The sequence below is a fragment of the Brassica rapa genome, chromosome A02 (assembly GCF_000309985.2).
Source record: "Brassica rapa cultivar Chiifu-401-42 chromosome A02, CAAS_Brap_v3.01, whole genome shotgun sequence".
NCBI lineage: Eukaryota > Viridiplantae > Streptophyta > Magnoliopsida > Brassicales > Brassicaceae > Brassica > Brassica rapa.
Window position 1 is genome coordinate 22431549 of NC_024796.2, and position 8696 is coordinate 22440244.

Consider the following 8696-nt stretch of genomic DNA (forward strand, 5'->3'; position numbering starts at 1 on the left):
AGCTTTCAGATGGGATGATCTCTTGGCTTTTTGTAGAACTCCTTTTTTTTTATAAAGAAAAGAAGATGAAAGGTAGAAAATGGATGAAGAAGATGGAAAGATGAGAAAATGAACAAACAATTACCGGTTGTGTGGCTCTGATACCACATATACGCCCTAAAATATCACTCAGCCGGACTATTTTGGATAATCCTAAGCTTCTAAAGGTCGTGTAGATCCAACAAGAGGTATATTAAACCCAATGCCTGATGCTATCGACGTTCCAACAAGAAGATAGGCGATGGAACTCTGGATGAAGTCTGATGCAAAACCAATGAGGAGTATATGAAACTCAACACATGAACTGTTTAAACACCAAATGAGCACCCTTTGGTTGGTAGAATGGCGCCACAAATGAGGGTAAAATTCACTTGATAAGCCGGTTGATCTCGGAATCTACCAAATATCGAAAATTTTCCGAATGAACAAACATGAGAATCTCTCACAGATTTCCAAAAATATTCACTCAAAGCTTATTTTATTTCATTGATCAAATGGCTTTTATAAAATAGGCAAGTCATACAAAAGGTTGGCATACAAAAGGTTTAGTTAAAACCTAAAACTTAAAAACTAACTCATAAATATTGTACACTTGATTAAAGACCAAAGACCAAAGACCAAAGACCAAGACTTTGACCGAATTTGGGAATTTTTGGTTGCCAAACTCTTTGTCTGATCATGTCTTTTGCATTGTGACGGTCTGTGAAGTACCGTAAGATTGATATATTATACGCCCATGACTTGCATTTTCTTGTTGGGTCTTTTTTTTCTTTGGGCTGAAACATGTTCATAAACATATTTTTCATAAATCTTCAAGCCCATGTCGTTTAATCCAAACCCATAAGCCAAGCCTTTTTGATTTGTTTATGCTTCTGATTTGGGGCGCATCATTCCCTCCTCCTTTAAAAAGATTTGCCCTCAAATATGTCTTTCTTTAGCTTTCAGATGGGATGATCTCTTGGCTTTTCGTAGAACTCTTTTTTTTATAAAGAAAAGAAGATGAAAGGTAGAAGATGGATGAAGAAGATGGAGAGATGAGAATATGAACAGACAAGTACCGGTTGAGTAGCTCTGATACCACATGATACGCCCTAAAATTGAAGGATCACTCAGCCGAAATATTTTGGATAATCTTAAGCTTCTAAGGGTCGTTTAGATCCATCAAGAGGTATATTAAACCCAATGCATGATGCTATCGACGTTTCAACAAGAAGATAGGCGATGGAACCTCCATATGAAGTCTGATGCAGAACCAATGATGAGTATATGAAACCCAACACCTGAACTGTTTAAACACCAAATGAACACCCTTTGGTTGGTAGAATGGCGCCACAAATGAGAATGAAATTCACTTGATAAGTAAGTTGATCTCGGAATCCACCAAAGATCGAAAAGTTCCCGAAGGAACAAACATGAGAATCTCTCTCACAGGTTTTTAAAAATATTCACTCAAAACTTATTTTATTTCATTGATCAAATGACCTTTATATAATAGGCAAGTCATACAAAAGGTTGGCATACAAAAGGTTTAGTCAAAACCTAGAAACTTAAAAACTCATAAATATTGTAGACTTGACTAAAGACCAAAGACCAAGACTTTGACCGAATTTGAGAATTTTTGGTCGCCAAACTCTTCGTCTGTTTGTGTCCTTTTGCATGGTCGACGGTCTCTGAATTACCGTCAGATTGATATATTATAAGCCCGCGACTTGTATTTTCTTGTTGGGCATTTTTTTATTTGGGCTGAAACATTCTTATAAACATATTTTTCATAATTCCTCAAGCTCATCTCGTTTAATCCAAACTCATAAGCCAAGCTTTCTTGATTTGTTTCTGCCTCTGATTCGGGCGCATCATGACTAATTGCCGCAGCCATCACCAAGGCATTCACCACCGTATAGGGAGGTGGTTCAAGCTGAACCAGCAGAAATAGCAAACCAAGTTGCAATAGTGGTAGGGGAAGAATCCATTACAATCCTTATTAGTAATTTCATCATTATTTTTTCTATTGGAAAAAACACCTCAGCCAAATCACCAAAACAAATAGTCAGGTTCAACCATGATCTTATTTTCGTCCTTTACTTTCTATCATTTGTTTTGAGTCTCCAAGATTTTGTACGCGGAAATGAGGTCTCCTTTGGCTTAAAAAATGTTGGAGATTAGTTGGGCACTAAGGGCTGATTTTAGTTTTAATTTGTAGCTTTTAAGTCACCAATCATGTTTTATATTGGTTGCTCAAAAAAAGCCAGAAAAAAAATTGGCTATAACAAAATTATTTTCTAAATCTCCATTTTCTTAGCTGTAGAAAATATATCTCTGTGTGTTACAAAATAAAATAAAAATATATATATTTCTGTAGCAATAAATTTTAAAGCTATATCCATTATAGCTAAATGAAAAATTTCTACAAACTAAATTTTAAAGTAAATTTTCTACAGTTACAGTCCAACGATCACCCCTGTTATGTGCTGAAGTTTTGTAAGCCTCTAAACAAAAATAGGTATACAACATTTCCATCAAAAAGTGATAATCTCTCTAGATCATTAATACCTACGTGACAGCGCATATTTTATTTTAAATTTGATTAAAAAGTTATAAATTAATTGAATGTTATTTACCGCTAATAAGAGAGATTTTAGTTGTGTATATTTATTTTATGTGGCTTAACTAACATTATTAAAATTATTTTGTGTATTTTATCTTGATAATAATTTGGTTCATATTAGAACCAGTTAAAAAAATTTGTTCATATTATAATTAGTTTTAATAAATGATGTTGCTAAAATATAGAAAAATAAATACATTTTTTCTTTTATATATATCATATAATTACTGTTCATTTAACTAATCATATGCTCTATATATATTAATTATAACATGAAATTAAATTTTTAATTGATTAAAATGTAATTAAATTTATTCAGTAGCTATATAATATTCTATTTATTTTCTTATACATTTTTACCTTAATAAATTAGAAATCTTAATTTTTGCACATTCATAGTACCACTTTTCATGTTTACACTAACCACTTTTACCCTCATTTTTAATGAAGAGTAAAATACATTTAAATATATCAAATACCAAAATATACTAAAACCTCAAATATACGGGAAAACCCGAGAAAATAAAAAAGCCTGAGATTTAAATATCTTTTGATTCCAAAAATAAGTAATAAGTTAGATTATTTATGTATTTGATCGAGTAAAATAGCCATATGTGAACCTAGGTTATGTTCTCTCTGGATTTTGGAATCATATATGTTCTGGTTCCTAACAAAAAACTGATTGTATACTCAATATATATATATATATGTTAGATTTTTAATGTAGGCCTAGGTATTTGGGGTTCAGATTTTTTGATTTTCGGTATTATGCTCATAAGTCACATTCGAGTTTTGCTAATTATCATATTGCTTTGGTTCGTTTCCTTCTGAATTTGGTTAGGATCGGATTATAACTAATGTCTGAAAGCTTCCACAATTTGTTTAAAAAAAAAAACTAAACAATTTGTGAAAAATACCCAAAATATATAAATAATTCAAAAACTTAATTAAAAATCAATTAAACTACCTAAACTAACTAAATTATTCAAAATAACATATAAAAACTACAATGTTTTAAACGAATACTCTAAAACATCTTAATTACCTTAACTATATAAAACATTAACATTTTAACTAATTTTGGATATTCAGATTCTAGTTCGGATTTCGGTTCGGTTCGGGTCATATCCAAATCCCAAAGTAGCAAGCTCTTAACTCCCATTTGGATAATTTTTTTATAATGGTTCGGATCGGATTCCGGTTTTTTAGTTCGGGCTAAGGTAGGAATTTTTGTTTGAGGTAAAAAAATGGAATCTATAAATTTCAAAATATATGTATATATTTTTATACATAAAACCTAGTTTAAGAAAAATAGGTATTTGTAGTTAAAAATAAAATAATATATTTATAAATCTAAAACTTAATACTAAAATAATGCATTAAAAATTAACCATTTTTAACTTAACTGGAACAAAAAAAAGGTTGCGGTTCATTTTAGATGAATACATACTATACACGCCAGACAATGAATAAGTGAATTATGATTCTTTTACTCAAAGTCCAATTAACTCACTGATATATTGTTACTTAAAATCATTTTTTATTTATTTCTATGCATGCAAATTACAAACAACTTAAAACTAATCAACAAGTGAAAACAATATATTAACAAATTATTAGGATTTGTTTGGTCATATATATTTATATACATGCATAGACTTTTAAAATATTACCAATTTTGTTCATTTATGCAACTCCGAACCGCCATCACTTTTCTATTTGGTTTTCAAAAATAATATACATCAAACTATTCATTTTTTTACGAAAATATATTATGAATCCAAGACAATTAACCAAATTAAATGCTATAATTTGATTTTAGCTTATTTGGACTCATGAAAGCAAATCTCATATAGTTAAAAAGTAATTAAATCGATCAAATTGATTGTAAGCAAAATCAGATGACTCTTATCCTATTTTTTATACATATGAATTACAACACGATTTAAAACATAATAATAAAATAAAATACTAGTTAATTATTATATATTATACATTTTAAAATATTTATATCTGTCTATGATCAATGGAAAATCACCTAGTAATAGTACGGAGTTAAACGCACATGGGGTTAATTAAATAGATAATCACTGAAATTAACTGAAACCAGAAAACTGTATTAAAAAGAACAATATTTTATATCATTCATCCTCCTCGATACCCATCACCTTCGATTCCTCTTCTTTCACATCCACTGAATGAGTAACCTCAGCTCTATAAACATAAAACTTAACCACGACCAAGAACAAGACGAAGTTAACAAAATTAATAAGCGCGAAGAACAAGTAATAATAATCCAACCTAGACTCGTTAAGATTATTCAAAATCCATCCTCTTCCACGTTTTATTGTTATCTTAGAAACCGTGGACAACAAGAAACTACTCAAGAAATTCCCGATCCCTAGACTTGTTAACGATTACGATGTGCCAAGACTTTTCATGCTCTCAGGAGCTTGATCGTAGAAAAATTCGAGCTTTGCAACTACTAAGAATGCATCAGCCATACCCATAAGCACAAATTGAGGAAGCAACACGAAGATTGTCAATGGTAGTTTTACTCCCGTTTGGTGAATGAGTCCATGATCAGCAGCGACTTTGAGTCTATACCTGTAACAAATATGCCATATAAAAGAACTGTGTGACAAGAAAATATGGATTACTATAGTCGGTTTTAAGAAACATTTGTCTTGACCTCCAAATTTATATAACCATACATAGGTCACATATCCCTCAAATTATCGAAATTATTTTTATTTAAATTAACCTAAAGATAGTTATAATCTCATACATCTATTGCCCTGTGAATGGCTAGTGACACTACATTTTTCTATGGAATCATTCCGTTTATGTAAGCCGTACTTATAACTAAATATTTATGCAAAACAGTCATTTTATTTTGCATCTTAAAAATACCTTTCGGTGAAAGATGCAACGGTCATGACAAGCATGTGGAAGATAAGACCAGTTCCCATTCGTTGCAGCAAAGTAATGCCCCTTGGATTCCCAGTGAACTTTCGGGCTATCTTGACAAAGACTCGATCATATAATACAATGGAGACGAGCAATGAGACTGTAACGAAGGCGGAGATACTCGCTGGCGGGATGCTGAAGTTTCCGATGATCCTTGCGTTTAGAGTGGTTCCTTGTTTGACAAACAAAGTGTTGATTTGAGCGATCATCGCGCTTGGGACAAAAGTTACGCACATGACAGGTAGCATATTTAGCATTTGTTTTGTTTCTTCGACTTCTGTGGTTGTACAAAGATTCCACTGACCGGTAATTCCTGTTTTGAGTGAAGCTTTATCTAAAAACCTGCAATACATTGTTAGTTATATATGTAGAACTGTTCCTGTGATTTGAGGTCTCTAGACAATTTAGTTGTTTAACAATTTTGGAGCCATGTATTTATGTATATTAACTCTTAACTTTTGGAGGCCTAAAGTCAATGTTTTACCTCACTATGTTTAGAACGGACTCGAATTGTACGGTGATATACTGAGGATATACTAAGAATCATTACCTTAAACTTTTAGTGGATTGGATCGGAAAGGTGCCTTTCCGCTCATATTCCAGTGAAGGCAATTCGCGTGTGTGATCATGCGGCATCTTTGCTCTAGCTTTGCGAAATGAAGCCACAATGACTCTAGCCGCCATCTTCAAGAAAGGGCTTCCCATGTGGAGTTTATGGCGGTAAAAAGGAGTGCCCAACAAGAAAACAGAAATGGAAATAGCAAGTCCAAAAGTTGGAAGCCCATAACCCCAGCCCCAACCTACGTTATCTTGAACATATACAAGAATAGTGTTGGCAAATAGAGTACCAAAAAAAAATACTAAACATCCACCAATTGAAGAATGAGATTTTTTGTATCTTCTCCTTTGGATCCGACTCATCGAATTGATCAGCTCCTATTGTTGATATGTTAGGTTTTGTACCGCCTGTACCAACCGCTAATATGTATAACGCTCCAAAGAAAATGGTTAACTGTAGAACTGAAGCCTTTTCGCAGTCTTCAGCACTAGCCGTAGAACATTCAGGTGGTTTCATTCCCGGTATGGATACTGATAAAGTTAACACCAACATCCCCTGTGATTACAAAAATATTAAACCGGTTGTTTCAGTGCTTTAATCTTTCTCAAATTTTGCAACAACTCAGTCTAAAAAACTTTAACAATTTTTAGACACTCTAACCACTAGGTTTATTATTTTCCTGTATATGCTCATACTAAAATCACATTCATGATTCACATCTTTAAGCATACCACATGATTCACGTGGTCACGACCAATATGTTATGTTTACCTTTATTTATTTATTTTCTGATATACTAATTTAGCTTTTTCTGTATTTTTCGTTTTTATTGGTTAGAGAACAGAAGATTACATACCAAAAAAATAGATAGCGGACGAGATTACGAAAGTAAGGTAGCGACCGAGATGAGCGTCTGCGACGTAAGCACCCAAAATGGGAGTGAGAAAGATAGTCCCAACCCAATTGGTTAACATTGTTCGACGACTTGACAGTGCCTTGGTGCAATTTGGTTGTCATATAAATCACTAGGTTGCTAGATATCCCGTAGTAGGCCATCCTCTCAAATGCCTCGTACACTTGATATAAAACATTAATTAATACTAGGATAAGGTAATCAATTATGGATTGAAAAATGTGTAAAAAATATACATCTATGTAAATTATTAATCTTAGTAATTTATACTAGTATCAATACTATTTTACGTCATAGGGAAAATAATAAAACTATAGATTTGAATTTACCATACTAATTTTCGCGTACGTAAGAGTTTCTTCGTTGTTGTACTCGTATTTTCTAAGACTGGGTTAATAGTGTTAATCTTTGCAGTTGTTTTTTATATGGAACATATATCATTACATCAATTGGGGATTTGTTTTTACCATTTTCGCAAATGAACAACTCAATAATTGGGGATATTGATCACCTTAAAAGTTTGTTCCATATATTTTCATAATGGGATATTAATCAGTTAAGTGTAAACATTATAGGAAAAGACACTTAGTAAAAGAGAAAAGTTGAAAAAAATAAGAGAAATAGATACCGACGACGAAGGAACAAGCTTTCCAACGACCTCTTTGGGATCTTCGGACAGGATTGCCTCGAAGATCAACAGTTCCATCTTTTGTGTAATCATCTCCTGCCTCTTCTAATGCCATTCTCTCTCTCTCTAGATCTCTCTTTGTTAGGTAACTGTGTTTTCTCTAATACGGATGCTTGGGTGAATAGACTTTCCATTTTTATTTCGTATATAGACAACGAAGATGACGCGTCACACAATGCGAATCTTTACATACGTCCAAAAGAGTTTAGAAAATTAACAGACCATAGCAAAAAAAAAAAAAAAAAATTAACAGACTAGTTCCATTTTATGGGGAAGAGGTGTGTGCTTCCGTTTAACATATATACTAGGTTAAGACCCGCGCCTTGCGCATGATGAACATTATATATAAAAATTATTTTATATATTATATGTTTATAACATATTATGAAATAATAAATATATATTTCATCATTAAAAAATCATTATCTACTACTTAAATAATTAAATTGGTGCGAACATATAAATAAATTTTATAAATCAAAAAAATATTTTTTTATTTGATATGATATATAATTAAATTTAAATGATAGTAACATATATATAGTATATTTTAATATTAATGTATATTAGATGATGTTTTTCGCTCATTTTTTTTATCATTTGTATCTATTATAGAAAAAAGTCTAAATTAGTGATAACAAAATTTCCATTGTAGGATTAATGGTTTAAGTAATTTATAATATTTTAAAAAATTAAGTTGTCAATATTTTTTCAAATTTTTTATCAAAAAATGTTCAAAGTAAATTTCAAAACTAAGATATTTATGTATTTTATATGGCATATAGTTTAATTTAAAATGATACATATATTTATATATCTTTTATTTTTGATACTTATTAAATGAGACTTTCAACGTATATTATGTTTTTAATTATTTGTATTATTTCATAACAAAAGTTTTAAATCATAGATCATAAAATTT

At 31.3% G+C, this 8696-nt stretch overlaps 1 pseudogene; it reads right to left on the bottom strand.

Annotated features, from left to right (window-relative positions):
* Positions 1-872: 872 nt before the first annotated feature.
* LOC103853846 lies at positions 873-8274 on the bottom strand (annotated as a pseudogene).
* Between the last annotated feature and the right edge of the window lie 422 nt (positions 8275-8696).